The following is an 18614-nucleotide window of genomic DNA, read 5'->3' as shown; positions in this document are numbered from 1 at the left end:
CTGGCTGCTCTTAGCTTGCTTTTGTCCCCTGTTTTGTTTGTTTGTTTGTTTTTCACATAAAAGAAAAAAATGACACAAATATCTTCCAATATTTTGTCCATTTTTTCCACCAGGCATTGGTTTTCTTGCACTGGGATTACATTTTGCATTGTTCGTGTATATCACTCGCAAACATTTTCTTCCAATCAGCTGCTGTTGATATTTTTTTCGGAGATTTTGCTTTTGGAGTCATATATGGAAACTTACCATCAATCCTCAAGGTAAAGGAGATCATTTTCTATGGTTTCTTTTAAACACTTTATAATAATTTTATGTTTAATCTACAGTCCTCTTCAAGGTAACTTTTCATAGGCTTCAAAAATTGTAACTATTTTGCTCATGGATATCTAATTATTCCAACACCATTTCTTGAAAAAAATTTACCTTTTCTTTATTGTCTTTTCACCAGTGTCAAAAACCAACTAACTGTTCACTTGCACATCGACATTAAGATGTTCTGTTGAATGCTTGGGCTCACTGACAACACAGGGCCTTAGTCGCTGTGGCTTTATTCTGTCTGGAGTACTGTGCCTCCTCCATATTTCTTTCACTTTTCCACACTGTTGTCATTCTTGTGCTTCCCTCATGTGCTTTTAATTGTCCGTGTTTCTAAAGCCTCAAGATTCATTATCTATTTGGATTTACTGAAGTCCATCAATAATTTAGGGAATAATTGTTACCTCAAGCACATGTTCTCTGATGAACACATATGCTATCTGTCCTCAGCAATTTGGGTCTTTCCTTTTCATTTGTTCTCATTGTATTTTATCATAAACATTCTGTGTATGCTTCTATTGGACTTAAGTTAATTCCCATTTTTGGAACTATAGTAAGATGGAAACTTTATTTTCTTTGGCAACTCTACATTGCCAGGCTGTAGGAAAATGACATGCTGTTTTCCACAGTGGCTCTCCCTGAAAGTATTAGGGGAATGATTTGACATTGTGTCACATGAGGTACAGTTCAAGGAACCGGAAATGTTGTCACACTAGTAGAAGACCTGGACAAACAAGTCAAAATGTGTGAGCTAGGAGGGCCAAACATTGGTGACATTTTGGTAGGGATAAGAAGTGAAACTTACCCTGCCCACTATGAAATTATAGAACTAACCCGTAAGTCTAGATGTTGATTAATAACAGGGAAGTTTAGTCAGAAGCCCCAGAATACTGACATGGAAATCAAGCTGCATCACCAACCTGGGAGTTTTCAAACTGTTATCTTTTAAAGCAGCGTGTCAAAAATAAATAAACAGCTGACACAAGAAGGTGAGTCCTGGTGCAGTGTGGTGTGAAAATGAATTAGTGCTTAGAGATCCCAACTGTCCTACTCCTATTGTGTGAGAACACAGCACACAGATAAATATTGCTTCTAGAGTTCAAGGTTGGGCTTCTCCAGACATGCACAGCCGAGCTGCAGTTAAGACTGAGTGCAGAGTAGCACAGCCCTATTTGATTTTGAAAGGAGCAGAAATTTTCATGGAAATGCACTGCTAGTGCTAATGCTCATCTTGACCTGCATGAGGGAGCTCAAGCCTCCCACTAGCAAGAGATCACACAGCCCCCTCCCTTTGCAAGTTTGATTCCAAAATGTCTTTCTTCTAGAATGTAGGCAAGGCCAGGCACATTTTGAGGCTTCATCAAAACAAGATTAAAGAGTTTTTTTTGTAATGAAAATAAGTTGATGTTTAAAAGAAAAAAGAAACCTGTTTCTTTTTATTTATTCACTTTCCTGCCAATTGTAGCCCCCTTCCTCCTCTCCTCCTGATCCCACCCCCTCACTCTTTCCCTTGCCCCCTCCCCTTCTCCTTAGAAAGTGGGAGCCCCACCATCACCAACCCACGCCAGCATATCAAGTCGCCCTATGGCCGCATGCATGCCCTATCAGCAGAACTGACATTGCCACGTGCCCTTTGGCATCTACATCACTGTGGCAGTGTACACGTCTCCCAGAGCGAGGAACAGTGCTATTTGTCTGGGTTTAGCCAGGTGTGGCTTGTGGAAGACATTAGCACAGCCAACCATGATGAAGGAGGAGGTCACTCGAACATCAGAGAGCAGGAAGAGTAGGGAGGGGACAAGCCTCAGTGCACAGCTGATGGGGCCAACACAGAGAAATCTTTCTTTTTATCATCTTTATTCCATTTGTTCCCTCAGTTGGAGTGACCTAGAAACAGCTTGCTCATAAAAGATTAGCCACATATACGAACACAGATCTCTTTAATAACAAACCCAGAATTCTCTTTGTAACATTATTTTTTTTTTCTCAGAACAAACATCACAAATTCACTGACACATAAGCACCCAACTTCTATAATCTATTTTTTAAAGAATTTGTTAGACTAGATCAGGAACCTCTAATACCATGGTCATATATTTTAAAAGTCTGCCTGCAGTGCCCTCTTCTGTTAACTATAGGTAAGTGCAGTTTCCCATCTGCCTTTTAGAAGAAAGTTATTTTGGCAGAACTGTTCGACTGCAAAATTTTGCAAATGTTGGACAGTTTATTTCTACTGACTTCTTTTGTATTAATGACAGTTTACTCATTTTGTTCTACTGACTTCTTTTGTTGCTATGTTAAGAAGCTACAGCATCGAAGAAATGTATTACAAAGATTGAGTTCTTTTTCCAAAACCGGCAAGATTTATGATTTGTTTTTTTTTTCCTATAATTCAATGATTTTATCTGCATAATTGTATCATGGTTATAATAACAAACAATACCAATGATGATAATAATGTCTAAACTACTAATCATTTTTATAATTCAAGCATCTTCCAACACTTTTCTTTTTTTTTTTTTTTTGAATCTTACGTTAGCTAACCCCAGTTTAAATTTTATTGGAATAAACATTATTGTTTTTTTTTATCAGTTACATTGTATTAATTCTGTATCCTAGCCATGTCCTGATCCCTCATTCCCTCCCAGTCCCTCCCTCCCTCCCTCATCTCCACCCTGCCCCTTTCCAAGTCCACTGATAGGGGGAACCTCCTCCCCATTCATCTGATCCTGTTTTATCAGGTATCTTCAGGACTGGCTGCAAAGCCCTCCTCTGTGGCCTAACAGGACTGCTCCTCCCTTCGGGGGTGAGGAGACCAAAGAGCCAGTCATTGAGTTCCTGTTAGAAATAGTCCTTGTTCCCCTCACTTTGGGAAACCAATTGGTTAGTGAGCTACCACAGGCTACATCTGAGTGGAGGTTCTAGGTTATATCCATACATGGTCCTTGGTTGAATGTCAGTCTCAGAAAAGACCCTGTGCCCAGATATATTTGGTCCTTGTGGAGCTCCTATCCTTTCCCCATCAGACTAACTCCCCTTCTTTCTTATGATTCCCTGTACTCTGCCAAAGGTTTGGTCATGAGTCTTTGCTTTGAAAACACTGCTAGTTAGAGTCTTTCAGATGCACTCAGTAGACTTCTGTCATACGTTCAATGCACATCCCATCTGTCTTTCTAAATGAGGATTGGTCATCTTACCCCATGTCCGCTCAATTGATTATCTTTTTTAGGTGTATAGATTTCATTATGTTTATCATATCTTATAGGTCTATATAAGTGAGTATATCCCATGTTTGTCTTTCTCCTTCTGGGATATTTCACTCAGAATGATCTTTTCTAGATCCCACCATTTGCCTGCAAATTTCATGATTTCTTCCTTTTTGATTGCTGAGTAGTATTCCATTGTATAAAAATACCACAATTTCTGTACCCATTCCACCGTTGATGGACATCTGGGTTGTTTCCAGGTTCTGGCTATTACAAATAGAGCTGCTATAAACATGGTTGAGCAAGTGTCCTTTTTGTGTACTTGAACAAACTTTGGGTATATACCTAGCAGTGGTATAGCTGGGTCTGGAGGAAGCACTATTCCTATTTGTCTTAGAAAGCGCCAGATAGCTTTCCAGAGTGGTTGTACCAGTTTACATTCCCACCAGCAGTGGAGGAGGGTTCCCCTTTCTCCACAACCTCTCCAGCATGTGTTATCGCTTGAGTTTTTCATCTTGGCCATTTTGATGGGTGTAAGGTGATATCTCAGGGTCGTTTTGATTTGCATTTCCCTGATGGCTAATGAGGATGAGCATTTCTTTAAGTGTTTTTCTGCCATTTGATATTCCTCTGTCGAGAATTCTCTGTTTAGCTCTTTTCCCCATTTTTTAATTGGATTACTTGGATTGCTGCTTTTCAGCTTCTTTAGTTCTCTGTATATACTGGATATTAGTCCTCTGTCAGATAAAGGGTTAGTGAAGATTCTTTCCCAATCTGTAGGCATTCGTTTTGTTTTGATGACAGTATCCATTGCTTTACAGAAACTTTTCAGTTTCATGAGGTCCCATTTATTGATTGTTGTTCTTAGAGCCTGTGCTGTTGGTGTTCTGTTCAGGAAGTTGTCTCCTGTGCCAATGAGTTCTAGGCTGTTCCTCACTTTTTTCCAATTGATTTAGGGTATCTGGTTTTATGTTGAGGTCCTTGATCCAAAACCCGAAAGATTTATGATTTTTAATAATGTTTCTCCAGGTTGACTATGTTACCATCTTCCAGGCATGGTGCCTGTTTGTAGGATGACCTATGCCACTCAGTATTAACCAGCACCTGCTCGTGGTAGCAGTCAGGCACACACAGGGGTCATCTACAAGACAGAGGTGGCCACACACTGGATTTTGACATAACCAAGGTTCTGTTTGCTCTCCCACATTGCTAAAACAAGTGATGAGGATGTAGGGTGCTAAAAAAACTACTTGCTGACTGCACATGTGTTTAAGAACATTCTCCAGATTCCAACAGTTTTCTAAAGAGAGATGCATGTCAGTTTTACTGGACACTGGCCATGAGACCAAAAAACACAACGAAACAAAACTTAACCAAAGCAATTTTAGATGGCCACAGATCAGACCAAACAACAAGACAAGTACATAAGATTCTTCCATGGGGATGGAAAAAATGTTAATAACTAATTTACACTCCTCAGGTACTAACAACGGGAAAAATAACAACACGGGTACTGAAAAATAGAATGTATGGTATCATAAATTTTAGATATTCTCTGGGTCAAAATACCAGTAGTTTATTATGAAGAGGATAATTAAAAAAAACTTAATATATGATTTAAAATTTAGACTAAAGAGCCTTTCTACTCTTATCAACATTTATAAAAGTTTTTGTGCTACTAAAACTGCCCAGGTTTCTCAGAAATCACAATAGAAAATAACTAAATTCAAATGACAAAAAAATAAAAAATGAAACAAAAAGATCCAATATGCATATAAATAAAGAGATTAATGAAAGACATTATAAGATCCAGGCTGGAGAAAAGGCTTGATCAGTAAACTGCTTGCAAAGAAGAACAAGGTCCAAAGGTCCCAGTTCTGTCCCAGGACACAGTAATCCCAGGGATGGAAAGGCAGAGGCAGGAAGATCCCCAAGGTCCCTTGGTATCTGTCCTGGCTAGTCTTTTGTTAACATGAGCTAGAGTCATCTCAAAGGAGGGAGCCTCAATTGATCCATAAGATACAGCTGTAGGTCATATTCTTAATTAGTGATTGATGAGGAAGGGCCCAGCCCATCCTGAATGGTGCCATCCCTGGGCTGATGGTCCTAATTCTCTAAGAAAACAGGCTGAGCAAGCCATGAGGAGCAATCCAGTAAGCAGCACCCCTCCATGGCCTCTGCATCAGCTCCTGCCTCCAGGTCCCCGCCCTGCTTGAGTTCCTGTCCTGACTTCCTTCAGTGATATGTAAGTCAAATAAACCTTTTCCTCCCTGACTTTCTTGTTGGTCACAGTGTTTCATTGTAGTAATAGCAGCCCAAACAAAGACAAGTTGGTACCAGGATTGTGGGGTGTTGCTGTGAGACTGAGCTGACCGTGATGTTTTGGGAGGATTGCAGAAGGACTTAAAACTTTGGATGAAAAAACCATTGAGTGTTGACAGCTTAGTGGGCAGCTGCTGGAGCTTGGAAGATAAGGATGTTGAGAGAGGTGCTGATAATAGAGGCCTGGCTTGCAAGGTTCAGAGGAAAGCAAAGACTCTGCTGGGCCATTTGTGTGAGGAATCTGTGGTGTCTGAACAGCTGGAGCTGAAGAATCAGCTGTGATGAACACAAGACCAGCACCATTGAAGAGAAAGCTTTGTGTGACTGAGACAATCAGTGCTGGTCAGCCTCAGCTGAGGAACTAGCAGTGCTTAAGAGCCCAGCATCATTAACGTAAAGCCTTCTGGAAAGTGTTTTCTCGGGGTCAACACACAGGTGCTGTGTTCCAGAGGTGGCCAAGGCTGTTGGCAACAGAACTTGGTAGTGTACGAGTCACCCAGGTGGTACTGGTTTTGAAGGCCTGAAGGAGTGTGGATATCAGCTGAGACTTGGCTCTGTAGGAAGCCAGGAGAGGCCACTGCTGAAGGTGCAGCCTCAGCAGCAGTTGAAGACCCAGGATTAAAGGGACCATGCAGAGAGCCTTTGAGAGGCTATTGGGGAATTCCATCCCAGTTGCAGTAACATAAGATGACCACCAAGAAGAGCAACAGCAATGGAATAGAGCCTTCTGGAGCTTAGAAGACAAGGTGTGTGTGCTGCAGGGGATGGGGCTGGAGAAGTGACCCAAGCCCCTTGGAGGAGCCCAGGAGATCGTCTGCAAATATTAAATAAACCCACAAAAGAGAAACACGAACACAGTGTACAAATGTGGGTCAAAGCAGCCATTGGTAAGTCACTGTAAGAGGAAAAGCTTGAACGGTGTAAACTGTGTCCTGTCCTGGTTTGGAATTTGCTAGATTGTGTATTTCCCTTAACGAAGTCAGTTTCGGGGAGTCTGTACTTAAGGCAATGTAGGTTTTCTGTACTGTGTTCCTTGCTCTCTTCTGAGTCTTGCTCACTAAATGAACTGTGAGCATCTGAATTATTCTGCAGTCTGTTTCAGGCAATCTAAAGTAGACTTTGCTTATAAAAATAAAAATAAAAAAAGTTACTCTTCAGATTTCTTCCAGCCCCCCCATTTTCCAGTTTCCAAACCCCTTCCACATGTAACTGTTTGTTACAGTGGCCCCTCCCTTCCAGGTACCCTGTTCTACCCACATAGCACAGGTTGCTGAGGCTGTTATAGCGAACTGCCGAAGGAGCAATTGAGAACATTACAGCTTCTGCCTTCCTCAAGGCGGGAGTCTGTCTCTGGAAGGCTCTGCACCTCAGCAGCTAGGTCACATTGAGACACTCTGCTGTGTAAGACAATAGTCACAGGATCTAGAGATTAGGGTATGACCTGGAGAAGCAGGGCATTATTTAGCCTGACACATTTGGATGTTTTATCCAATGGCCCACATTTTCACACTGGTTGTTAGTGTGGTTTAAGAGCATGGCATAATGGAAATGGACCAAAGAATATCTTTCAAAATAACTGACAAGGGGTTCTCAGAGGTTGTAGGCCTGCATATTAATGTTACCTCCTGTAACAAAACAAAGCATCCTGGTTGCCCTTAGGAGACAGGATGAAGTGTCTGTCAGCTTGCAGAGGGGATCATGCCTTCAAGGATGTCTGAACAAATGGGGAGGTGATATCTATCCCCTTGACACACTGAATGCTTTGGTGTACTTGTGGCTTCAGCACAAGACATTTAGTTTCTCCAGTCACGATATTAAATTAATTCTAATAATGATGGTATTTTAGTTTATAATATACATTTTGCTTCAGAATATGATGGGTAGCCAGGGTTCAGTGACATTTGGGGTTCCTTGGTATAAGTAAAATGTCCTGTCATCTTTACAACTACAGCCACTGAAGTCAACCCCGCATACAGTAAGCTGCCACACGTGACCGAGGATTGTCTAGGTCACCGCCTGCAACCGACCATGGAGAGAAATGTCTCTGGTCAGAGTCAAAAGAGAAAAGAATAAAATATACATTTTCCTAACATTCTAAAATGGCTAAGACAGTAGATGTGTCTGGTTTTGTTCTTTGACTACCAGGTTTGTATCTGTGGGAACATGTTTTCGAAGGCACTCTTGATCCCCTGGCCGTGACTGCGCAATGGAGGGAAGGACAATTGATTGTAGGAAGAACACAGTACAGGTACTGTTAGTCAACACTGACCTTGCCTGCCTCGTGACGCCTCATGGACCTACTGGAGGGAATATACTCTCATAAGTATGCTCTATATTTTTATCATATAGTATGCACAGTATATTTATACTTCTATAAACCTATTTTATATCTTTATGCTTCAGCTTGGGAAGAAAACAGAATTCTATCCTGTGAATGAATGAATGAATAAATAGGTCCTGCTTACAATTTAGTAAAGGTTTTCTTATTAAATTAGACATTTCAAGGTAATTTTGGAGGGAAAGCTGGAGACCTGCCTCAGTGGCAGATGAGTTGCCTGGCATGTGCCAGGCCCCGGGGTCAGTCCCCAGTGCAGAGAAGAAAGAAACTAAAAGTCTGTAAATAAATCCTTGGGAGTCTTATTTCACTTTTGTTTTAGCCGATGATATGGAAAACTTCATGTTCCACATTTCATACACTTGACTGGTAAATGAACACAGTGTTCTATGCCTTAGAGGACGAAAGTAAACATTACTTTCATGATTTTCTTTTCATTCGTTGTTAGGTTACCCTGGAAATACTCAGAGTCCAACTTTTACTTATTAAAACATTTTATGTCATATCTACTATGATTTACATAATTCAACACTGTTTCTGTTTTGATTTTTGGATTCGAAAACACCAGTGCATTGCCTACACTTTCAAGGATTTTACTTTTATTTAACTTACTTATCACTGTATAATTTCTTAAGTTTCAAATAGAATTAAGATGATTTTAATTAGAAAAAACATAGTTTTATCATGAAGTTACTGTTTCCCGTTGGCTTTTAACGGAAATAAATATTAGTTGTTTTTACATGTTTACTTCGTTTTTGTTATTGTTGTTTCAAGACAGTGTTTTTCTGTGTAGCCTTGGCTGCCCTGGACTTGCTTTGTAGACCAGGCTGGCCTCAAAATCAAAACGATCTGCCTGCCTCTGCCTCCTCAGTGCTGGGATTACAGGTGTACATCACTGAACCCGGCTTGTCCCTGTTTGTCTTCAATTAAATATTTTATATACTGGTAGTACATGAGGACATGAATACATGTTAGATCATGAATACATGGTCCAGTCCAACCTGCATTCCCTCCCCTCCAGTTCCTTCTCTGTACAACCCACCACTTCTCCCTTCAACCTTATGTTCACATGTGTGCCCACATACACACCTCGGCAGCCTGCAGCTACCAGCTGGTTTTGAGAACAGGTTTCTCCCAGAAGCTGAGTGATTAGGCTAGGCTGTCTGGACAGTGAGCACCAGGGATCTGCCTCTCCATCACGACATCAGCCTTTTATCTTAGTTCAAGAGTTGTCCTTAGATCCTCATGCTCACGGCACAAGCACTTTGCCAACTCAGGTAGCTCCCGAGCCTGTCATTGCTTGACTCTCTCAAAGCTACTCTCTCAAATCATGCATGCAGTGTAAACAGGTATTTAGCCTCATTGTTCTAATCTCATTGTAGGTTGTGTGTATACTCCTAAACTTCACACTAGTTAGATTTCACTGCTTGAAAGAGTAAGTGGATCTTAGTGGCAGGAAGGCTGTCATAGAATGTGCAACACCTTGGGTTTAATGGCCAGTCCAAAAAAAAAAATTATTGCATGGATAAATTGCTTTCTGTGTTTGTAGTTGAGCAGTGAACATGTCAGTGGACTAACATTGCAGAGAAGTTTCTGGAATTCAACTAGTCTATAGAATGGAATATGTGAGACTCTCATTTCTTCCCTGAAGGCACAGTCATGCCTGTCACCCTAAGCTTATGATTACTTGGTATTACCACAGTGATAGAAAAGGGATTAAACCAAAACATCGTTAACTACCACCAAGAAAGGCTAAGCCCAGTTTGCCTTTCTTAGGTTTGTATGCAAGATTTTACGTCATCATGGAAGAAACCATGTTCTTTCCTCTTAGAGAACTTTATACTCAAGTTCTGTGACAGACTTTTAAAATACCTTATTAAACAGTGAAAAGTAGTAGATAATGTATCCAAAATGAATGAAGTCTTATGGAATCGCAAGTTGTAGTCTCAGTCAAGTTACACTGGTGCTAACTTGTGTGAATTCCAAAACTATACTGTTTGCATAGTTATTTCGACTGAAATGATTCCTCTGGGCTCTCTATGTGGAAGTGCTTACTCTGAAGACATTTTTCAGTTGAGGAAAGTAGTAGAAAAATATATTGAAAATTGTAAGTTTTGATGCTTACACATATGCTGAGTAACCCACAAGAGCAAATTAGAATTCTGTACATGATTATTTTCAGTTAATGGATTTTCAGTAATAACCTTAGATAATTAGAACATAGCACTCATTCTGTACATTATACTACTCATACACAAGCCTTATTTTTATAATGTTAGTGTATAGTAGGAAATTTTCGTGTTTTAAGTGTAGTAGCTAGGGGTTGGAGATACAGCTCAGTTGGTAGAACTCTCACTGAACATGCGCACATCTGGGCTTGGATCCCAGCCCCACATGGACAGGGAGTGGGGCGCACATTCTTATTCCTAGCACACCGAGAGTGAGGGCATCCGTAATTCTCTGCCTTAACTAGATGCGCAGGCATATTTACCCAATCTCTCTCGGGGCCTTCCCTCACCCTGAGCTCTCTAGGAGGTGATCTCCCTACTCCAGGATGTTCTGTGCATTCCATGCTTCTCTTCTCAGACCATGTTCTGTCAGGTGCTGCCTCTCTCTCCTTCATTTTCCTCCCCCACTACTCTCCGTTGATCCTCATCCGGGATTTCAGAACACTTGTCCACACTCACTGTTTTCACTTCCCAACTGCTCATTCCCTTGCACTTTGACTCCCAAAGTTCAGAACACTTCGGCGGCAGTGATTGCTTGGGGCAGCAGATGACAGTGTGAGTTTTGGAGCATGTCTATTCCTTTTATGAAGACTCTTAAAAATATATTGCAAAGAAGAAAATACAACATTCTCCAACTTGCTAACCATTCAGACTTAATATATCTCAGCTGTCAGGAATTCTCTATGTTTAACTTTCCTCCTAACAGAATAGTTTCCAATAAAACCTTTTCTTTGTTTCTTACTCTTTTTATTCTTCACTAAAGAATTGCTATTAGGAATTTAATGTATAATCTCACTCAGATTTTTATATTTCTACTGATGGAAGATATATAAGTATTTTTCCATACTTATTTTTATGTACTTTCATATTTACATAAAATTATCCTTTAAGGGCTGGTAAGATGACTTGCCAGGTAAAAGTGGTTGCCCTTAACTCAGACAACCTGAATTCAACCCCAAGGTCTGCATGGTGGAAGGAGAGAACCAACTCCTCCAAGTTGTCCTCTGGCTGTCACAAGCACGCCTTGGCACGCATGCACATAAATCCTTTTAATTATGCTCAGAATCTCCTGAAGCTTGATGCATTCCTTTACATTGTATCTTAATGCCTTGCCTTCAGTGAAGAAATGAGAGTCCACTCTCATATACTAGCTGAATTTCTACATCCAAAGCTTTCTATTATTCTGTCCCACTTGCTCAGAAGAACTTGCATTATACAAATTGCACTTCCAACAAGAATATTAATTAAATCTTATTCTAGATTTTATATAAAACGATTGAAATTTTCTTTGTTCAGTTTTGTTTATCTCTTGCTTGTGGTGTGTTGTTTTCAACAGCTTCATCACTGGCCCGGGTGTGGTTCCAGGGTACTTCTCCATAGACGTGGACAATGTGGTCCTTGTGTTAAATGGAAGAGAAAAAGCAAAGATCTCCCATGCCACCCAGTGGTTACTTTATGCACAGAATTTAATGCAAACCCAGAAACTGCAGCATCTGGCTGTTGTCTTGCTTGGAAATGAATACTGTGACAATGACTGGATAATGCAGTTCCTCAAAAGAAATGGAGGCTTTGTGGACCTACTTTTCATTACATACGACAGCCCTTGGATTAATGGCGCAGATGTTTTCCAGTGGCCTTTAGGTGTAGCAACGTAAGTACAAGATAAGAAAGGCATCCCTTGGGTGTTCTGAAGAGAACAGGGAAGATGGTGTTTTATTTTATTTTATTTTTAAACTCATAATGTGAATTTGAATTTATTTGGAATTTGCAAATTTGTTTGTAGATTTTATACAGACTTAGATAATTAGTAATGTGCTTGACAATTTGGCATAATAGAATTTATGACTTTAGCCTCCCCATGTGCGATTAAGCAGAAATCCAAATCTAGTCAGTTATCTTTTCCTCTGATACACTGTTATATTTGATTATGAAATATTTGCATATTTGAAAGAAAGTGGTAGATTTAATGCATCACACATGAAGATGGTGTTTTAAATGGCAGTAGGTTCACTGGTGATGAGGCAGGCCTATCTTTCCTACCATCAAAAAGAGTGGCCTAGAGCCTCAGTGGCAATAGTAACTACTTTGTTGTATTTTACCATCTTCTGAGGAGAAATGAAGAGTACTTGTTTGTTCTAAAAATGGATACAGGATAAAAATTTAAGCTTAATAGTGCCCTGAAGAGAGGTTTAGCAGAGAATGAACAAAGACAGAGCCATAATTCTAGTTTAAACAAATACTGTTGTGGCAATATTTTTATATACTGTATAGACTTCCCTTGGGTTTGTGATTGGCTGACTTGATGTTAATCTCAACTGTAAAAGCAGAGGTTAATTAAATGATAGTTTAGGATCCTCAATATATAATCATCCTCCAGTTTAAAAAAAATGGAAAACATTTTTTAAACTTTCTGTGGATAGATTTTTAATAGTAAGAGATAGGCTCTCAGTAGTATATAAACTTTCTGAGGTCAGGAGTTTTCTTCCCAGATTTAAAATAGTTCTGTAGAAATGGGCTATAGAGGTGGCTGGGGCAGTTAAGAACGATTACTGCTCATATAGGAAACTCAGATTCAGTTCTAAGCACCCACATGCTGTGTCTCATAGCCATGTGTGATTACAGTTCCAAGGCTCTGAATCCCTGTTCTGAACTCTGTGGGTGCTTGGCTACACGTGGAGACAAGCAGGCACACAAATATACTAATATACACATAAATTTAAAAAAAGTAAATTTTAAAATAATGCTTATACACAGTAGGTACTCAGATATTTGCTGAGGAAGTGAATCATCTCACTGATAGAATTAAATCCGACATTCGTTATTATGTCACTGGTTACCACCATGTCTGAATTCAGACTGCTTTAGCTGTACAAATGTCACTAGAGAAATGCCAGGGACAGGTATTCCCACCCCTATGTGGACAACATTCCAGGCGAACAGGTTTAGGCTGGGACCAGCCTTAAAATTTCAAAAACTTTGTAAGTACACCCAACCTTCAGAAAAATCTATTTATTGAAAAGAGCCTGTATTTGTAGAAATGTTTATACATTTTCCACATTGTATGACATCACCTACTAGCCTAATAGAAGACAGAAGCATAGTCATTTTGGTGTTGCCAACCTCACCCTGTTCCCGATGAGGAGACATTGGGTAGCATCCGGAAACCTTTTGGTTGTCTCAACTGAAGAGGGGGAATTATAACAACTGGTGTCAAGGGGGTAGAGCCCAGGAATGTTATTAAACATGGTGCAGTGTATGGCACTCTTTAAAACAAAAAGTTATTTGACCCAAAATGCCATAATAATCTTGTGTACAGGATAGACTACAGGCACACATTTATATGCAAACCAGTGCCCATGGAATGAGCCCCCTCTGTAGAATAACAGGTTTGTTGTAAGCAGTGATTAATATATCTTCTAATAAACTGCTGATAGTCCTAACATCTGTATAACCAAATCACCACATAGAGACTGGCTTTATTTAGTTAACCTAGAACACAGTGCTGGGCAATAATTACTCCATCCTAAACATCCAAGCCCTCATAGTTTCCTAACATTTAGATTTCCCATGTTATACTTGCTTTTTGTGAAATATTATGTCCAGGACATCTCCATGTAGTTCCAAGATCTCTCCTCCAGCTCTCTCTCCTAGCTCTCCTCTCCTCCCACTGCCCTCTGGCTCCTCCCCTCTTTCCTGTCCTCTGGCTCCTTTCAGCTCAATATTGTGTCTAATTTCTTTATTTTGGGATGTTTGCACACAGTTGAGACAGTATGCTTAAAATAAGTATCACAAGGCAATATCCAGATTGAAACCAGACAGATGGGGGGGGGGGGAAATCAGCATTTGAATGAACAAGGGTAAGGTGTATACATTTCAAAAGAATGTTATACCAACACAGGTTTTATTCATTGTTTTATTCTTTGGAATTTTTTTGAAATTAACTCTTCAGAGATCATGATTATAACAGTATATTTTCTTTTTAGTGGACAAATAGGACTGTTTATGTCTATGGTGTACAATGTGCTTAGAAATCATTGTCCTTAACAGATGGCTTAACAAGCCAAGCTGAGGGGCATCCTACCATATAGTAATTCATTACTTGCTTTTATAGATACAGAAAGTTTCCCGTGGTTGAAGCCAGCTGGTCGATGCTGCATGATGAGAGGCACTACATATGTAATTTTTTAGGAACTGTCTATGAAAACTCATCAAGACAAGCACTAATGAACATTTTGAAACAAGATGGAGGTGATAAACTTTGTTGGGTTTCTGCAAGAGAGCAGTAATTTCAATGTTTGCATGGTTCCTTCCTGTTGCTCTCCAATCCGAATGTCACCTTGTGTACAAATAGGTTTCCAGAGAAACAGTGGTAACTGCTTATTCCAGCCTCCTGTCTAAAGGTACAGTAGTAACTAAAACTTAGGAAACTGGCTTTTCTCCAGTCTTTCCCATTATAATCAGGAAGCAAGTATTGATGGAGTAATGAAAGTCATTTTGAAATAATTTCTTTTGCTATTAAATAAACACATGGAGTATAAAGCTGAGTGGCCAGGGAATGGATGCCTAAAACATATGCTTCTAGATCTAGAAATTTATTTTTTAATTGTGACAGAAATTGCCTTCTAGATGGATATCACTAATTACTATGAATTTAATACAATTACTGTTAATGTAATTGTATTAAATTCATTTACTCTGAGTTACCAAACAACTTCCAAATGACAAAAACCATCTTACTCATAAAAACAGTGAAAACAAAACAGAAACAGTGCCCTCATAGCACTTGTTGGAGGAGACAAGTAAAACAGTGTGTGTCAGGAGATGGTAATGACATGTGAGAAGAGAATTAAAGACAAGAAGGCCACAGAGAGGACTGAGGTGGAGGGTAGAACATTTGTTTTCAGGTAGCGAAGGAGAGCACCAGGTGGAGGGCTATATTATATACAGGCCTGAAGAGGGCACAAGAGTCAGCAGGGTCCATTTAGAGAGGGGAGCCAAGGCAAAGGACATAAGGCAGGGGGGTGCTTACACAGCAGCTGAAGGGCTGGTGAGTGAGAGGTGGTATGAGAGAGCAAAGTCTTACTGGAGGACAAGCACTAATAAAATGGTTCTGGTTGAGCTGAGCTAGAAGTCAGGTAGTACCCTCTGTGCTCCTGCTGCTTCTAGACCATTCTGTCCTTCTGCACCCGGAACCCCAGTTCTCAGTCTCATGCCAGTGTGTGTAACTGGAACTCTGTAGCCCTGAGCCTTCACCTTCACATTACCTCCCTGATTCCTTAAAGACTGGAGCTCCATTGCCCCTCTGGCTGACACCAGTCTTGTCTGAATTCTTGGTGACTTCTAAGTCTAGCCATTCCTTCTATCACCTTGGTATAAGGTTTCTTTCCTTTCTCCCCTTCATAGATCATAGGCTTCGATCAGCCATTTCCTGTTATGGTCATTTCCTAAATGACCACTTGCATTTCACATACCACAAGGTTTCTCCATGACCTGGAATTCTAGCATTTCTGTTGGTAATCATCCTATCTTGCCATTCCAACTCATTCTCTGTTATGGGACTCCACAGTTCAGCTGGAATTTACAACATGGTTTTTACTATGCCCAGATTGTTCTTCCTGTCCCTGTATCAACTTCTGAATTACACAGCTTAAATTCTACAGTCAACCAGCCTTGCATATATGTTCCCCTTTCTAATTCCCCCATCTAGCGAGCCCTACCTGTCTAGTCTCCCCTTCTGCCCACCCCATAGCCATACTCACGCAGCTGTGCATAAGTTTAGACAGTATGAAAGCTGAAGAACCCATCACTCCTATATTTCCTAAAGTATTCCCCCTTCGTCCTCAAAGACTGCTTTATACCTTCTGTCCTAACCTCTTGACACCTCCTCAGTCTCCCTTTAGAGATTGGAGCTTATTTCACTAAGAGAATACGAATAGAAAAGAATGCCAGGCTCAGCTTCTGCATGTATGTGGCCTATATATTCATTCCATTCTCAAGACCACAGCCAGATTGATTCTTAAAATGTTTATTGCTTATGTCGTTCCCTCTTCAGAACACTACAGTTGAGTCTTCTGTAAGCAGACTTTATGGTTTTTGACTGCTCACCTAAGTTCCCCTACTTCCACCTTGCTGGCCTCCCTACCAGTTCTTGGGGCTTCAGACTTTCTAGAAAATGTCCTGACTTAACTGAAAGACCTAATGCCCACCACTGGATAAAGCACAGCTGCATCAGAGTAAGACAAGAGGACACAACACTCCGGAAATACGATTGAATGAATACTACCCATTCGAAGATTGATCACTGGATATTTTTAAATATAAAGTAATAAAATGTTCAGATTATTTCCAAATGTTCAAAACAAAAAAAAATTTTTTTTAGGTAGTCTTACGTAGCACAGGCTGGCCTCAAACTCGGTATTTAGCCCAGGATGATGTTAAACTCCTGATTCTTCCTATGCCTCCCAACTTGTAGAATTAGGGAATTATATACCCAGTTTATGGATAGATGATGATCAATACTAGGTCTGAGTTCTAACAGCTGGGCTATACCCACACCCCCAAACCTTAAAGAAGTTTTAAGAAATGTGTTTGGCCCAACATTTTCAATGCCTCTCATATTTATCATCTCTCTGATGTGTTCACATTTTTGATAAATGACATTAAAAGATTTGCTTCAAAAAAGATGCCATAGGAAAGTAAAACCTTACAGGGATTTCCTTGTTGTTTGTTTAATTTCCTAGGTGGTAGCCTCAGGAGACAAATGAAAGTCTTAAGAATTACCAAGATGCTTTGCTTCAGAGTGACCTCACTTTGTGTCCTGTAGGAGTGAACACAGAGTGTTACAGAATATATGAGGCCTGCTCGTTTGGCTCCATTCCTGTGGTAGAAGATGTGATGACAGCTGGCCACTGTGGAAACATGTCCAGTCACCACAGCACTCCTCTGCAGTTACTCAAGGCCATGGGTGCCCCCTTTATCTTCATCAAGGACTGGAAGGAGCTTCCTGCCATTTTAGAAAAGGAGAAGACTAACTTTACAAGAAAAGATTCAAAGAAGAAAAATGTTACTTCACTGGTACCAATACTTCAAAACAGAACTAAAGTGGAAATTTACTAATATTTTAGAAAGCTCATTTTTTAATCAATAATAAAGGTTAATCATACCTAGCTGTAAGTGTGTGTTCCTAAGAGTGAATATGTACAGCACTTGATAAGGCGGCTCCATCAACTCAGTTTCACAGAAGGGACCAAATGTTCTCCTTTTTGGCTACTGCTGTATACAAGATCAAAGAAATGGCGATATTTTACTGAGGCTGACCAGGCAAGATCCTTAAGTGGTTAAAGGTGCTTACTGCCAAGGCTGATGAGCTAAGTTCAGTTGCCCAGAAACTACACGGTAGGGGAGAAGTGAGTCTCATGGGCTGTCATGTGACCGCCCAACAGCATGCACACACAAACACATCAAATAGGTGGATAGATAGATTGGTGGATGGATGGATAGGTAGACAGGTGACTCAGGTTCAATTCTACCGAGATCAAGAAGCCAGCATTTACTGACCGTGCTCAATGACTTTAACCCACTTTAGGGGCTGGAGTGCTGGCTCAGTGTTTGAAAGTGCTCACTATCCTTGCATATAGCCTGAGTTCAGTGCCCAGCATGCATGGCACACACTCAGCCATCTGTAAGTATTGCTCAGTAGGTCCTGACATGTTCTTCTGTCTTCCATGCACACAAGTGCATATGACACATAAAATAAAGAACTAACTGATAGAGTACTATTTACTAGGGCTGACATCTGGTCATGTCAATAGCAGGATATATGCTGAACAATGGCTGCAAGGTTAGATAGCATCAATGAACTTAATGGCTCTTCTATACAACATGGAAATTATTTTAATATAATTGAAAGGTGCCTGAGTGGGTGTTACGTGCTTTCACAAACTGTATCAACTCTGAGGTGATTTGTATGTGAATTAGCAAGTTGTGGCTAGTACACAATGTATACAGTCCCAAAACATTGCACTTGATAACACGTTCTATTTTATGTACCGATATTAGAAATTGCAAACTTTAGAGAAACAGCATTATATGTTAAAACACTGGTTATTGCAGTCAGAAAAAAAAAAAAACATTAAAAACTTCAGTTTCCATGAGGATTTTTCTCAAGCCAACTAACTGGTCATACTCTCTTCTCAGAATGAAAAGCAT

At 40.2% G+C, this 18614-nt stretch overlaps 1 pseudogene; it reads left to right on the top strand.

Annotated features, from left to right (window-relative positions):
- Window positions 1-1057: 1057 nt before the first annotated feature.
- Window positions 1058-17551, top strand: LOC132648660 (ribitol-5-phosphate xylosyltransferase 1-like; annotated as a pseudogene).
- Window positions 17552-18614: the final 1063 nt, after the last annotated feature.

The sequence above is a fragment of the Meriones unguiculatus genome, chromosome 17, assembly GCF_030254825.1.
Source record: "Meriones unguiculatus strain TT.TT164.6M chromosome 17, Bangor_MerUng_6.1, whole genome shotgun sequence".
Classification (NCBI taxonomy): domain Eukaryota; kingdom Metazoa; phylum Chordata; class Mammalia; order Rodentia; family Muridae; genus Meriones; species Meriones unguiculatus.
This window is presented reverse-complemented; position numbering and strand designations above follow the sequence as displayed.